Source organism: Salmo salar, chromosome 07, assembly GCF_965601325.2.
Source record: "Salmo salar chromosome 07, fSalSal1, whole genome shotgun sequence".
Taxonomy (NCBI): Eukaryota; Metazoa; Chordata; class Actinopteri; order Salmoniformes; family Salmonidae; genus Salmo; species Salmo salar.
In genome coordinates, this window is record NC_138297.1 from 21019705 (window position 1) to 21036026 (window position 16322).

The following is a 16322-nucleotide window of genomic DNA, read 5'->3' on the forward strand; positions in this document are numbered from 1 at the left end:
GGGACATGCTTAACACCCCATCCATCCTACAATCTAAGCTCAATGCCCTCAATCTCACACATATTATCAATTAACCTACCAGGTACCACCCCAAAGCCGTAAACACGGGCACCCTCATAGATATCATCCTAACCAACTTGCCCTCTAAATACACCTCTGCTGTTTTCAACCAAGATCTCAGCGATCACTGCCTCATTGCCTGCATCCGTAATGGGTCAGCGGTCAAACGACCTCCACTTATCACTGTCAAACGCTCCCTGAAACACTTCAGTGAGCAGGCCTTTCTAATCGACCGGGCCCGGGTATCCTGGAAGGATATTGACCTCATCCCGTCAGTAGAGGATGCCTGGTTATTTTTTTTAAATGCCTTCCTCACCATCTTAAATAAGCATGTGCCTCAAGGTCCTATTCAAGAAATGTAAAACCAGGAACAGATACAGCCCTTGGTTCTCTCCAGACCTGACTGCCCTTAACCAACACAAAAACATCCTGTGGCGTTCTGCATTAGCATCGAACAGCCCCCGTGATATGCAACTTTTCAGGGAAGTTAGAAACCAATATACACAGGCAGTTAGAAAAGCCAAGGCTAGCTTGGTCCATGGAGAATAAGAACACCTCCCAGCTGCCCACTGCATTGAGGATAGGAAACTCTGTCACCACCGATAAATCCACTATAATTGAGAATTTCAATAAGCATTTTTCTACGGCTGGCCATGCTTTCCACCTGGCTACCCCTACCGCGGTCCCCCACAGCTACTCGCCCAAGCCTTCCCCGTTTCTCCTTCTCCCAAATTCAGTCAGCTGATGTTCTGAAAGAGCTGCAAAATCTGGACCCCTACAAATCAGCCGGGCTAGACAATCTGGACCCTTTCTTTCTAAAATGATCTGCCGAAATTGTTGCAACCCCTATTACTATCCTGTTCAACCTCTCTTTCATGTCGTCTGAGATTCCCAAAGATTGGAAAGCAGCTGCGGTCATCCCCCTCTTCAAAGGGGGACACACTCTTGACCCAAACTGCTACAGACCTATATCTATCCTACCCTGCCTTTCTAAGGTCTTCGGAAGCCAAGTCAACAAACAGATTACCGACCATTTCGAATCCAACCGCACCTTCTCCGCTATGCAGTCTGGTATCAGAGTTGGTCATAGGTGCACCTCAGCCACGCTCAAGGTCCTAAACGATATCGTAACCGCCATCGATAAGAAACAATACTGTGCAGCCGTATTCATTGACCTGGCCAAGGCGTTCGACGCTGTCAATCACCGCATCCTCATCGGCAGACTCAATAGCCTTAGTTTCTAAAATGATTGCCTTGCCTGGTCCACCAACTACTTCTCTGATAGAGTTCAATGTGTCAAATCGGATGGCCTGTTGTCTGGGCCTCTGGCAGTCTCTATTGGGGTGGGTTCAATTCTTGGGCCAACTCTTTTCTCTGTATACATCAATGATGTCGCTCTTGCTGCTGGTGAGTCTGATCCACCTTTACGCAGACGACACCATTCTGTATACTTCTGGCCCTTCTTTGGACACTGTGTTAACAACCCTCCAGACGAGCTTCAATGCCATACAACTCTCCTTCCATGGCCTCCCAACTGCTCTTAAATACAAAACGAAATGCATGCTCTTCAACCGATCGCTGCCTGCACCTGTCTGCCCGTCCAGCATCACTACTCTGGACAGTTCTGACTTAGAATATGTGGACAACTACAAATACCTAGGTGTCTGGTTAGACTGTAAACTCTCCTTCCAGACTCACATCAAACATCTCCAATCCAAAGTTAAATCTAGAATTGGCTTCCTATTTCGCAACAAAGCATCCTTCACTCATGCTGCCAAACATACCCTCGTAAAACTGACCATCCTACCGATCCTCGACTTCGGCGATGTCATTTACAAAATAGCCTCCAATACCCTACTCAATAAATTGGATGTAGTCTATCACAGTGCCATCTATTTTTGTCACCAAAGCCCCATATACTACCCACCACTGCGACCTGTACGCTCTCGTTGGCTGGCCCTTGCTTCATACTCGTCGCCAAACCCACTGGCTCCAGGTCATTTACAAGACCCTGCTAGGTAAAGTCCCCCCTTCTCTCAGCTCACTGGTCACCATAGCAGCACCCACCTGTAGCACGCGCTCCAGCAGGTATATCTCTCTGGTCACCCCCAAAGCCAATTCCTCCTTTGGCCGCCTCTCCTTCCAGTTCTCTGCTGCCAATGACTGGAATGAACTACAAAAATCTCGGAAACTGGAAACACATCTCCCTCACTAGCTTTAAGCACCAGCTGTCAGAGCAGCTCACTGATCACTGCACCTGTACATAGCCCATCTATAATTTAGCCCAAACAACTACCTCTTCCCCTACTGTATTTATTTATTTATTTTGCTCCTTTGCACCCATTATTTACATTTCTACTTTGCACTTTCTTCCACTACAAATCTACTATTCCAGTGTTTTACTTGCTATATTGTATTTACTTTGCCACCATGGCCTTTTTTGCCTTTACCTCCCTTATCTCACCTCATTTGCTCACATTGTATATAGACTTATTTTTCTACTGTATTATTGACTGTATGTTTGTTTTACTCCATGTGTAACTCTGTGTTGTTGTATGTGTCGAACTGCTTTGCTTTATCTTGGCCAGGTCGCAATTGTAAATGAGAACTTGTTCTCAACTTGCCTACCTGGTTAAATAAAGGTGAAATAAAAATAAAAAATAAATCATTGATTCATGTTGAGAAGCTCCTAAATCCACACACACACACACACACTCCGAGCGCACACACGTGTCACCATGTGAATCCGCGTTTTTAATGAACGGCCCGAAGTCCCATTCCAAGGCCGCGCCAGCCTCGGTGCATTCCCATAATGCACTGCTCAGCTGCTAAAAGGGACGATGGGATGAGGGAGATGGCCGTGGCGTCATTTATCACTGTCAGATGCAGCTGAGCGCAAGTTCTTATTGGCTGGGCAGAACTCAGCGACTGCTAAAGCGGCACGCCGATCTCTCGCACAATTATAATTAAATAGTATGGAGAATAGAGAAGTGGGCTTTCTCTCTCTGTTTTCTATGATTCTTTCTCTCTCTAAGACTTCTATTCTGCCTGTGCCAGCACAAATGCAGTCCACAGACAATTCAAGTTAATATAAAGAAGGCAGCTACTGTATAATGGTACGATATGCTTCCATTGTAGAAAAACAGCTGGGATATGATGGTGGTTGAAAATGTGTTATTACTCAGCTACTGTAAAATGGTACGATATGCTTCCATTGTACAAAAACAGCTGGGATATGATGCTGGTTGAAAATTTGTTATTACTCAGCTACTGTAAAATGGCACTATATGCCTCCATTGTAGAAAAACAGCTGGGATATGATGGTGGTTGAAAATGTGTTATTACTCAGCTACTGTAAAATGGTATGATATGCTTCCATTGTACAAAAACAGCTGGGATATGATGCTGGTTGAAAATTTGTTATTACTCAGCTACTGTAAAATGGCACTATATGCCTCCATTGTAGAAAAACAGCTGGGATATGATGGGGGTTGAAAATGTGTTATTACTCAGAGCTATTCTTGCACTGCATCATCCGAATGATTTGATGTAACACTGGTCAGGACCAACATGTTACAGTGGGACCTAGCTACACTGGAGCAGAGATTGTGATGTCACTATGTCAAACACACAGCCACCCCCCCCGCCTCACGCTCACATACAGATAGACATACACACACAGCCCCCTTGCCACACACACAGACACACACAAACACAAAAAATGGCGCCAACAGAGAGGGCTGCCGTGCTTCTAGCGCTTAGGAAACTTTGCAGTATTTTGTTTTTTTATGAGTAATTTCTTATATTATTAGCCCAGAATATTTTTTGGTGTTATTACATACAGATGGGAAGAACTTTTGGATATGGAGGTAAGTCACCAGCATTACCAGCATTACGACCAGGAATACAACTTTCCCAAATCAGATCCTTTATTCATACCCCCCAGGGCAATTGAACTGGTTCCAGAGGCCGATCCAAAACACCGCCGGCGTAAGAGAGGTATTCGGGGTGGACTACTAGTCTGACTCAGGAGGCGCGCACACCACCCACCGCTTCCGAGTATATTACTTGCCAATGTTCAGTCTCTGGATAATAAAGTTGATGAGCTCAGGGCGAGGATTTCCTTCCAGAGAGACATCAGGGACTGTAACATACTCTGTTTCACGGAAACATGGCTCTCTTGGGTTATAGAGTCCGTACAGCCATTTGGGTTCTCAGTTCATCGCGCAGACAGGAATAAATATCTCTCCAGGAAGAAGAAGGGCAGGGGTGTATGTTTCATGATTAACTACTCATGGTGTGATTGTGATAACAATCAAGTCAAGTCCTTTTGTTCACCTGACCTAGAATACCTCACAATCAAATGCCGACAATATTACCTCCCAAGAGAATTTTCTTCGGTTATAGTCACAGCCGTGTGTATTCCACCTCAAGCCGATACCATGACGACCCTCAAAGAAACCTCACTGGACTTTATGCAAACTGGAAACCACATATCCTGAGGCCGCATTTATTGTAGCTGGGGATTTTAACAAAGCAAATCTGAGGAAAACGTTACCGAAGTTCCATCAACACATTGCGCTGCTAAAACACTCCCCTGCCCTCCCTTCAACAAATCTGATCACGACTCCATTTTACACTGCCCTTCCTATAGGCAGAAACTCAAACAAGAAGTACCCGTGCTATTCAACGCTAGTCTGACCAATCAGAATCCACACTTCAAGATTGTTTTGAACACGCGGACTGGGATATGTTCCGAATAGCCACCGAGAATAATATTGACGAATACACTAATACGGTGACTGAGTTTATCAAGAAGTGTATAGGAGATGTTGTACCAACTATGACTATTAAAACCTACCCTAACCAGAAAAAGTGAACAGATGGCAGCAATCGCACAAAACTGAAAGCTCGAACCATGACATTTAACCATGGCAAGGTGACTGGGAATACGGCCGAATACAAACAGTGTAGTTATTCCCTCCGTAAGGCAATCAAACAGGCAAAACGTCAGTATAGAGACAAAGTGGAGTCACAATTCAACGGCTCAGACATAAGGGTCACAGACAATCACCGACTACAAAGGGAAAACCAGCCACGTCACGTTTTGCTTCCGGACAAGCTAAACACCTTTGCCCACTTTCAGGACAACACAAGGCCACCGACATGGCCCGCTAACAAGGACTGTGGGCTCTCCTTCTCCATGGCCGACGTGACTAAGACACTTAAGCACGTTAACCCTCGCAAGACTGCCGGCCCAGACAGCATCCCTAGTCACATCCTCAGAGGATGCGCAGACCACCTGGCTGTAGTGTTTACAGACATATTCAATCTCTCCCTATCACAGTCTGCTGTTCCCACATGCTTCAAGATGTCGACCATTGTTCCTGTATCCAAGAAAGCAAAGGTAACTGAACTAAATGACTATTGCCCCATAGCACTCACTTCTGTCATCATGAAGTGCTTTGAGAGACAAGTCAAGGATCATATCACCTCTACCTTACCTGACACACTAGACCCACTTCAATTTGCTTACCGGCCCAATATATCCACAAATGATGCAATCGCCATCATACTGCACACTACCCTATCCAATCTGGACAAGAGGAATACCTTTGTAAGAATGCTGATCATTAACTATAGCATTCAACACCATAGTACCCCTAAGCTCATCATTAAGCTTGAGGCCCTGGGTCTGAACCCCACCCTGTGCAACTGGGTCCTGGACTTCCTGACGGGCTGCCCCCACCTCCACTTCACTGATCCTCAACACAGGGGCCCCACAAGGATGAGTGCTCAGCCCCCTCATGTACTCCCTGTTCACACATGAGTGCGAGCCACGCACACCTCCAACTCAATCATCAAGTTTGCAGATGAAACAACAGCAGTAGGCCTGATCACCAACAATGACAAAACAGCCTACAAGGAGGATGTGAGAGCCCTGGGAGTGTGAAAATAACCTCTCACCCAACGTCAAGGAAACAAAGAAGCTGATAGAGGACTTCAGAAAAAAGCAGAGGGAGCACCCCCCTATCCACATCGATGGGACTGCAGTGGAGAAGGTGGAAAGCGTCAAGTTCAATTGCACAATTGAGAGCATCCTGTCGGGCTGTATCACTGCCTGGTACGGCAAATGCACCGCCTGCAACCGCAGGGCTCTCCAGAGGGTGGTGCGGTGTGTCCAACCAGGACCACCCTCCAGGACACCAACAGCACCCGATGTCACAGGAAGGCCAAAAAAATACTCAAGGACAACAACCACCCGAGCCACTGCCTGTTCACCCCGCTATCATCCAGAAGGCGAAGTCAGTACAGGTGCATCAAAGCTGGGATCGAGAGACTGAAAAACAGCTTCTATCTCAAGGCCATCAGACTGTTAAACGGCCATCACTAGCACATTAGAGGCTGCTGCCCTATATACATAGACTTCAAATCATTGGCCACTTTAATAATGGAACACTAGTCACTTTAATAACCTTTACATATTTTGCATCACTCATCTCATATGTATATATGTATACTGTATTCTATCCTATTCTACTGTACCTTAGTCTATGCCGCTCTGACATTGCTCACCCAAATATTTATATATTCTTAATTCCATTCCTTTACTTTAGATGTGTGTGTATTGCTGTGAAATTATTAGATATTACTTGTTAGATATTACAGCACTGTTAGAGTTAGAAACACAAGCAATTCGCTACACTCACAATAACATCTGCTAAACATGTGTATGTGACCATTTCACTTGACTTGACAAAAACACACCCTCACTCACTGTCACATGACAATGTACATGCCAGCTTTGTCAGTCTCTATGAGTCATTATAATGAACTTAGTGTCAACCAAAGGTCTACGTTTCTGACAGAATCAATGTGACTTATGGACCATCATGATGTGTATCTGCAAATTGCATATGAGATCACTATCACATCAACACGAACACGACAAAACACACTAGCCTACCTTCAAGCACCCAAGCAACTGTCCCAATGATTCAAGAGCTGTAAGGCAAAAGAAATACACATTAGATCACAAATCAATCAATCAACCTCTACTGTTTAAATGGGAATATGAAACTTGGTCTCATGACACAACGCATACATGGAAACTTACACGACTTCTTAATCATAATCAACCAAACACATTGTGAGTTGTACTAACACAGTGAGAATCCAATACTTGTGTCTGTTGCTTCATACAGTATAAAGGGCAAAGCATTTATTACGAGCAGATTACATTTGGCAGGCATATGTGTCTGCATTTACGCCTCCTAATTCTGCCTTGTTAAGAACTTCCCACGGCGATATTCAATCACTGCTCCGATGTGGTTTGTCTCCCATTTACTTCCCTGGGCAAAAAAGTTCATTCTACAAAGGGAGAGTGGGGTAGTTTCAGAGAGGAGTGGGGGGCACTGAGATGCTTTCATTTTAGCGACTGCTTAATTAAAATGTGGACGCCACTCAAAAGGTCAGAGATTGTGGCTTGGGCGCATTGCTACTGATTGCGTGCATATAGTGCCACTCAAGGTCTCCTACATTAATCCGCGGTTCACTTGCAGTCGAAGAAACAAAATGAGTTCTTCTTCCGATAAACAGGAAATCTGTATTCTCAGTTTCCCCCTTTCTGGCCAGTCGAAAGATAAAGTAGAGGTTTTGTGCTGTTGCCAGCGTAATTGATTTTGGCCTGAGCGTATGATTGCAGAGTATATGGAGGCTATAAGTGTTGTATGTGAATGCTACTGTCAAAGTGGTGACGGTTGGAATTTAAGCTTTGTTTATATGCATACTGTACAGTCGTTAAGGAGAAATGGTCATTTGATATACAGTGGATTTGGAAAGTATTCATACCCCTGGATTTTTTCAAATTTTATTACGTTACAGCCTTATTCTAAAAGGGATCAAATATTTTTTTTCCTCGTCAATCTACACACAAAACCCCACAATGACAAAGCAAAAACTTCTTTGGGGGGGGGGGGGGGGATAATTTACATACGTATTCAGACCCTTTACTCAGTACTTTGTTGAAGCATTTTTGGCAGTGATTACAGCCTTGAGTCTTCTTGGGTATGACACTACAAGCTTGGAACACCTGTATTTGGAGAGTTTCTCCCATTCTTCTCTGCAGATCCTCTTAAGCTCTGTCAGGTTGGATGGGGAGCGTCGCTGCACAGCTATTTTCAGGTCTCTCCAGAGATGTTCGATCTGGTTCAAGTCTGGGCTCTGGCTGGGCCATTCAAGAAGCCACTCCCGTGTTGTAAGTCTCTAAGAGCTTTCCACCACTGGATTGTTCAGCATTTGCCCATTAATCTTTTCCAAGTTCTTCAAGCTCAGCCAAATTGGTTCTGGATCATTGCTAGACAAGCATTTTCACATCTTGCCATAGATTTTCAAGTAGATTTAAGTCAAAACTGTAACTCGGTCACTCAGGAACATTCACTGTCTTCTTGGTAAGCAACTCCAGTCTAGATTTGGCCTTGTGTTTTAGATCATTGTCCTGCTGAAAGGTGAATCCATCTCCCAGTGTCTGGTGGAAAGCACACTGAACCAGGTTTTCGTCTATGATTTTGCCTGTGATTGGCTCCATTCCGTTTCTTTTCTATCCAGAAAATCTCCCCAGTCCTTAACGATTACAAGAATTCCCATAACATGATGCAGCCACCACTATGTTTGAAAATATGGAAAGTGGTACTCAGTAATGTGTTTTATTTGATTTGCCCCAAACAATTTGCCCCTGTATCTTGTAGTGACTGGGTGTATTGATACACCATCCAAAGTGTAATTAATAACTTTTTTACCCATCTACCAATAGGTACCCTTCTTTGTGAGGCATTGGAAACCCTCCCTGGTCTTTGTGGTTGAATCTGTGTTTGAAATTCAATGCTCGACTGAGGGACCTTACAGATGTGTGGGGTATAGAGATGGGGTACTGTAGTTATTCAAATATCATGTTAACCACTATTGTTAAAATACAGAATGAGTCCATGCAATGTATTATGTGACTTGTTAAGCAAATGTTTACTCCTGAACTTATTTAGGCTTGCTACAACAAAGAGGTTGAATACTTATTGACTCAAGACATTTCAGCTTTTCCTTTTTTATTAATTTGTAAAAATTCTAAAAACAATTCCAAGTCGACATTATGTGTGTAGGCCAGTGAACCCAAAATTATCTATTTAATCAATTTAACTTCAGGTTGCAACAAGGGGTGTGAATACTTTCTGAAGGGACTGTAACAATACTGCCATATTCATATCAGCTGAACTGGTGAAATGTTTGAAGGAATTGGGGCTTGGTTTTTTACATGGGCAAAAAATGGTTGATACTGACACATTTGTCCAGCAGGCAAATAGGGGTATCCCTTTTACAAATGAGGCAATGGAAATGCCTTCTGCTGTACTTTTTTGGACCGGTTACAGCACAGGCACAATAGTCCCCCTAGTCAGTGAAACATTCCAGAAGATGTCACAACAAACACCAGGACAAACACCAAATTACATCCGCAAAGGAATAGTTTGGTCCTACAAAATATACATATAGGCCAGGGTCCCCCAAATTTGGCCCCGTGGGTGGTTTTATTTTGCCCCCCCCAAGTTTTCTGAACAAATTATTAATTTTTATTTAATTTTATTGTTGGACATAAAAGACAGCAAATCAGCTCCAAGTGATTTTAATTTCGGAAATCTGTTCCCAAATATTCTCATGCATAATAGCGAGACTTGTGATCGTATCCAAATGTAAGCAAGGTTTGAAATGATTATGTTTTAGTGAAATATCTTCATATAATTATGTTCTGGCCCATCCACTCAAAAAGAAATCGTCCCACAGCTGAATCTAGATGATGATCAACAAGCATTTCACTATACCTGCAATAACATCTGCTAAATATGTGTATGTGACCAATACAATTTCATTTGATCCCTTCTATAGGCAATGTTTCAGTGAGTGATTGAAAACTACGCTTCATTATTGATACATATGCATACATTCATACAAATTGCTTCTTGGAAATCAGTCAAGCTGCAATGCTACTGTTTGCTTGAAAATGGTAGAAAGGCCCATTTCAAAACAACCCAACCATCTGCTCTCCCCTACTGATGATAATAGATGCTCTCTAATTTGATTGATGACTAGCTGCCGTCTGTGAAAGGTCAGTAAGCATTTGCCAGAGGAGGCACTGTGTACATACAGTAGCCCCAATTGGATTGCAGAAACATGGAGGTGATACGATAGGGGAGGGGTGGGGTGTGAAAGGAATAGACTGAATCAACAGGTTTGATAAATTCCTCTAAAACTGGCCCTATCTCTGGGACTGGTGGCGGCATGACGAGAAGGAATGTCGCTCCAGATTAATTGTAGTGATCAGCAGGCAGCGAGGGGGCTAACTGTCAGATTCTGACTCCCTCCATGATTTATAACCAATAATTCTGCATGAATGGGGCCTCCGAGGCACTATCAGGACCCTGCAGGGTGCCCGCTTTGAGACACAAATTGGGTTGAAATCCATCTGTTTCCTGTGTGCTGATATGTTATGAGAGTGTGCACGGCAGCGCACCATCTTGAATTTCAGGAGCCCCACGAAAATGAAACTGGCCACTGTGAGAGAGGTATCTTCCCCTGAAATAGACCTGTGCCAGTCTGAAATTACTCTCATCCACAGTCACAAAGGTTTCCTTTCTGCTATAGAACGGTTTTCAGTATTCACCATATGCAATGCCATTACTGAATATCATTGAGTAAAAACCCTCCAGGATCATACTACACCAACAAGTCGACTGAATGTGCTACAATATCCGTTCAAATAAAATAACACATTTTATTTATGAATACATGGTTGACTGACTTAATTTGATGATGTGTGGCACACTGTTTAATTCAGCAGTGTCAGAAATGCAGTGCAATGCTATTTTAATTCCAGACAGATCATGGTTGAAATTATAGTCAAATGGTATTTACACCATCTCTGTCTCTGAGATTCAACACTGGCCTACAGCAATTTCCTTAAGAGTATCAATCTGAAAGGGGTACAGTAAGACAGAGGATTTACAAACACATCGCCACCTAAAACCCACAAGCAATCCTGAACATTCTACGATATTGACTATAGAACTCACACCAACACTGTGTAAAACTGAAAAAGAACCATACAGGATCTATTAAAGTCAGATTGGGAGCAACACGTTAAACAGAACCACAACACCAGGTTGGACTAATGTGTTAAATAAACACAATACCCATCCAGCTGCAGCTTTACGGCAGATCCTAGTTTATGTCTTTAATATCTACATATAATGAAAGTTGCACATGTAACGACCTCCTTAAAAATCCCATCTGCTGCACAACAGCATCACCAAAGGCAGAATGAGAGAAACAGAGAGAGACAGAGATTGAAACCAGTGAAGCCTAAACTAATTCCTGATTTCGAGGATCTGTAAAACCACGGACCTTGGGCTCAGGGTCAGTTTCCTTTGGTGGGCGATCACGCCATCCCTCCACCTCCTCCCCTTTACCCCTATTCTTCTCTCTCTCTCTCTCTCTCTCTCTCTCTCTCTCTCTCTCTCTCTCTCTCTCTAAGAAGAAGAAGAAGAAGAATTCTCTGGCCGCGCCCTCCTGACAACCACCAATCAACCCGGGTGCAATTTAAAAAGCCTCCAACAGCTGCCATTCCACCGGGCTGGCCATCAGTCCAGCTGCCAGAGAGCCAGACAGGGAATCTGCTCAAGTCAAACAAACTTTGAAAGGCATGTTGGTTTCCCCCCTGTTGCAAATGGACTGAAGGTGAAATACTATTTCCCCCCAAACAGACTTAGTCAAAGAGAATACATTTTATTTTTTAACTAGTGATACACTATGAAAAATGTCCAAGCAACTAAATTTTTTTGGGGGAGAGAGGATAAAATCCGCTCATGCCAGAAGTGAAGACAAAATTCTGAAATGGGTACAGGTATATTTGCAACCGATGTCATCCAAATGTTTTCAAAACAAGGGAAATGCTTGCTGCTCTTTTAGTGCACTCTGACAAAAGATATCTCTTGTTCACTTCCTCTTCTGGGGTTTGCCATTTGCCTCATGCTGATTTTGCCTGCTTTGCCAGTGTGTGTGTGTTTGTGTGTGTTTCTGAGTTCCAGGTTGAGCTGCCTGCTGCTGTGCAGTTTGCCGTTCCATATGTCTTTGTCGAAAATATCCACGACGCAGCGTGGCTGCGAATGAGAGATTAAATCTCTCCAACTGGTATTTTCTTTCATTGAACGCAAACAAAACAGATTGGTGGCTGACAGGGCTGCTGCATTGTGAAATGCAACAACTGGCCACCAGCACCGTTTTTCAGTACAGACCATGTTGTCTCCGGTGCCCCGTCCACATGTTGTATTGTTTTCGAAAGAATAAAACGTCTGTGGACATTTTCCACCTGTCTTGAATAGCAAACCAGGACATGGATGTGAAAACAGTGCTGGTGTTACTGTTGTAGCATTTTAACAAATGGGGATACTTTACTCTAGACTATCGTTTGGTAGTTTGAGTGCATTGACAGGTGAAGTCAGTGGGGTATTTCCCTGTATGTCTGTTAATGGGGTTTGATAGACTAAGCTAGTCTTTGAGAGCTATAACAGTCTCTAGTCTCAGTATCTACAACCCTATACTTTACATGATGTCACAGTCTCTAGTCTCAGTATCTACAACCCTATACATTACATGATGCCACAGTCTCTAGTCTCAGTATCTACAACCCTATACTTTACATGATGTCACAGTCTCTAGTCTCAGTATCTACAACCCTATACTTTACATGATGTCACAGTCTCTAGTCTCAGTATCTACAACCCTATACTTTACATGATGTCACAGTCTCTAGTCTCAGTATCTACAACCCTATACTTTACATGATGTCACAGTCTCTAGTCTCAGTATCTACAACCCTATACTTTACATGATGTCACAGTCTCTAGTCTCAGTATCTACAACCCTATACTTTACATGATGTCACAGTCTCTAGTCTAAGTATCTGCAACCCTATACTTTACATGATGTCTGTGTCAGGCTGAATCATGTTGTGACAGAGGTGTCATTATATATGACAGGATCGTTCATATTTAAAAATATTTTCCCTTATTCAAATAAAGGTTGGTCTCCTTAGCATTTTGTACAAATCTGACTCAATAGTTTATTATGGTCATAGTAAATGATGTCAGAACACTGACAATAGGAGGAATGTTTCTCCCCATGGAATCCATTTAGTATCATTGATTGTCAGTTTACCAAATTGCTCTACAGTCCATGCACTGGCACAGGATAAAGAAACCAAGCTGCCTTCAGCTGCTGTTCCTGGACCTGTCACAACCATTGTGTTGTGTTCCCTCCTGCTATCCGCAGATGCTTTTACCCCCATAGTGTTGTCACCCACTGGTACAGGTCTTGGATCGGATTTGTTGATAGCCACATGGGACCATACAGACAGAGGATCCAGTTGGCTTGATGGCACGGCTTCACACCTGGGAAAATGCTTATTTTGCATAGACTGGAAGAGGAACGGTTGGGTCTATGAACATGATGGGGATTCAAGCTCCAGTGATGAACATTGCCTGGAGGGTTCTGGCATTGGGGACGGATCCCTGCTCAGGCAGTTAATGGTTTTGAAGTAATTTGTCTAGAGTAGAATCACAGCTACTGTTGATAGAGCCTTCCCCACCTGTTGTAAAATGCTACATATTGTACTCCTCACTCTTAGAGAAAAAAGTAGCACTGCAGGTTTTACACAGTCAAACCTGACTAATAATTACATGTTTATTACAGAACTAACTTCTCATTGACGGGGCTGTAGTGGAGCAGGTTGAGAGCTTCAAGTTCCTTGGTGTCCACATCACCAACAAACTAACATGGTCCAAGCACACCAAGACAGTCGTGAATCGGGCATGACAAAACCTATTCCCCCTCAGGAGACTGAAAAGATTTGGCATGGGTCCTCAGATCCTCAAAAAAGTTCTACAGCTGCACCATCGAGAGCATCTTGACTGGTTGCATCACTGCCTGGTATGGCAACTGCTCGGCCTCCGACCGCAAGGCACTACAGAGGGTAGTGCGTACGGCCCAGTACATCATTGGGGCAAAGCTTCCTGCCATCCAGGACCTCTATACCAGGCGGTGTCAGAGGAAGGCCCTAAAAATTGTCAAAGACTCCAGTCACCCTAGTCATAGACTGTTCTTTCTGCTACCGCAAGGCAAGTGGTACCGGAGCGCCAAGTCTAGGTCCAAGAGGCTTCTAAACAGCTTCTACCCCCAAGCCATAAGACTCCTGAACATCTAATCAAATGGCTACAGGGGCAGACTATTTGCACTGCACCCCCCCCCCCCCCCATATTTTACACCGCTGCTACTCTCTGTTGTTATCATCTATGCATAGTCACTTTTATAACCTAGATGTACATATTACCTCAATTACCTTGACTAACCGGTGCCCCCGCACATTGACTCTGTACCGGTACCCCCCTGTACATAGTCTTGCTATTGTTATTTTACTGCTGCTCTTTAATTACTTGCTACTTTTATTTCAAATTCTTATTCGTATTTTGTACATTTTTTTTAAACTGCATTGTTTGTTAGGGGCTCATAAGTAAGCATTTCACTGTAAGGTCTACAGCTGTTGTATTCAGCGCATGTGACTAATACAATTTGATTTGATTTAATACAGTAATGTGAGAACTGTCTGTAAAATACACAGCGAACATTCCATTCCAGAAAAACAATGGATATACAGCATTTTTTGTCAAAACCCTTTTTTTAGGGGGTGGATCAGCTTTAATATTGCAAATAGATTGTGGCTTCTATCAATGCAATTTTTTGCATAATTTCCAATCCCCCATATATTAGTTTTATACATTTATACATACATACATACTATAATATATATATATATATATATATATATATATATATATATATATATATATATATATATATATACACTGCTCAAAAAATAAAGGGAACACTTAAACAACACAATGTAACTCCAAGTCAATCACACTTCTGTGAAATCAAACTGTCCACTCAGGAAGCAACACTGATTGACAATACATTTCACATGCTGTTGTGCAAATGGAATAGACAACAGGTGGAAATGATAGGCAATTAGCAAGACACCCCCAATAAAGGAGTGGTTCTGCAGGTGGGGACCACAGACCACTTCTCAGTTCCTATGCTTCCTGGCTGATGTTTTGGTCACTTTTGAATGCTGGCGGTGCTTTCACTCTAGTGGTAGCATGAGACGGAGTCTACAACCCACACAAGTGGCTCAGGTAGTGCAGCTCATCCAGGATGGCACATCAATGCGAGCTGTGGCAAGAAGGTTTGCTGTGTCTGTCAGCGTAGGGTCCAGAACATGGAGGCGCAACCAGGAGACAGGCCAGTACATCAGGAGATGTGGAGGAGGCCGTAGGAGGGCAACAACCCAGCAGCAGGACCGCTACCTCCGCCTTTGTGCAAGGAGGAGCAGGAGGAGCACTGCCAGAGCCCTGCAAAATGACCTCCAGCAGGCCACAAATGTGCATGTGCCTGATCAAACTGTCAGAAACAGACTCCATGAGGGTGGTATGAGGGCCCGACGTCCACAGGTGGGGGTTGTGCTTACAGCCCAACACCGTGCAGGACATTTGGCATTTGCCAGAGAACACCAAGATTGGCAAATTCGCCACTGGCGCCCTGTGCTCTTCACAGATGAAAGCAGGTTCACACTGAGCACGTGACAGACGTGACAGAGTCTGGAGACGCCGTGGAGAATGTTCTGCTGCCTGCAACATCCTCCAGCATGACCGGTTTGGCGGTGGGTCAGTCATGGTGTGGGGTGGCATTTCTTTGGGGGGGCCGCACAGCCCTCCATGTGCTCGCCAGAGGTAGCCTGACTGCCATTAGGTACCGAGATGAGATCCTCAGACCCCTTGTGAGACCATATGCTGGTGCGGTTGGCCCTGGGTTCCTCCTAATGCAAGACAATTCTAGACCTCATGTGGCTGGAGTGTGTCAGCAGTTCCTGCAAGAGGAAGGCATTGATGCTATGGACTGGCCCGCCCATTCCCCAGACCTGAATCCAATTGAGCACATCTGAGACATCATGTCTCGCTCCATCCACCAACGCCACGTTGCACCACAGACTGTCCAGGAGTTGGCGGATGCTTTAGTCCAGGTCTGGAAGGAGATCCCTCAGGAGACCATCCGCCACCTCATCAGGAGCATGCCCAGGCGTTGTAGGGAGGTCATACAGGCACGTGGAG

General features: G+C 44.0%; 1 protein-coding gene across 29 annotated transcripts in view; it reads right to left on the minus strand.

Annotated features, from left to right (window-relative positions):
- The window catches only part of LOC106608606 (receptor-type tyrosine-protein phosphatase delta), a 643701-nt gene that overhangs the window by 268226 nt on the left and 359153 nt on the right, over positions 1 to 16322 (minus strand). For 28 of the 29 annotated variants that reach the window (XM_045721669.2, XM_082977431.1, XM_082977444.1 and 25 more), the window contains one exon: positions 7028 to 7065. The exons of the other annotated variant lie outside the window; for it this stretch is intronic. The gene's annotated coding sequence lies outside the window, so the exon portion shown is untranslated. The remainder of the gene's footprint in view (positions 1 to 7027; positions 7066 to 16322) is intronic. 29 annotated transcript variants of the gene reach the window in all.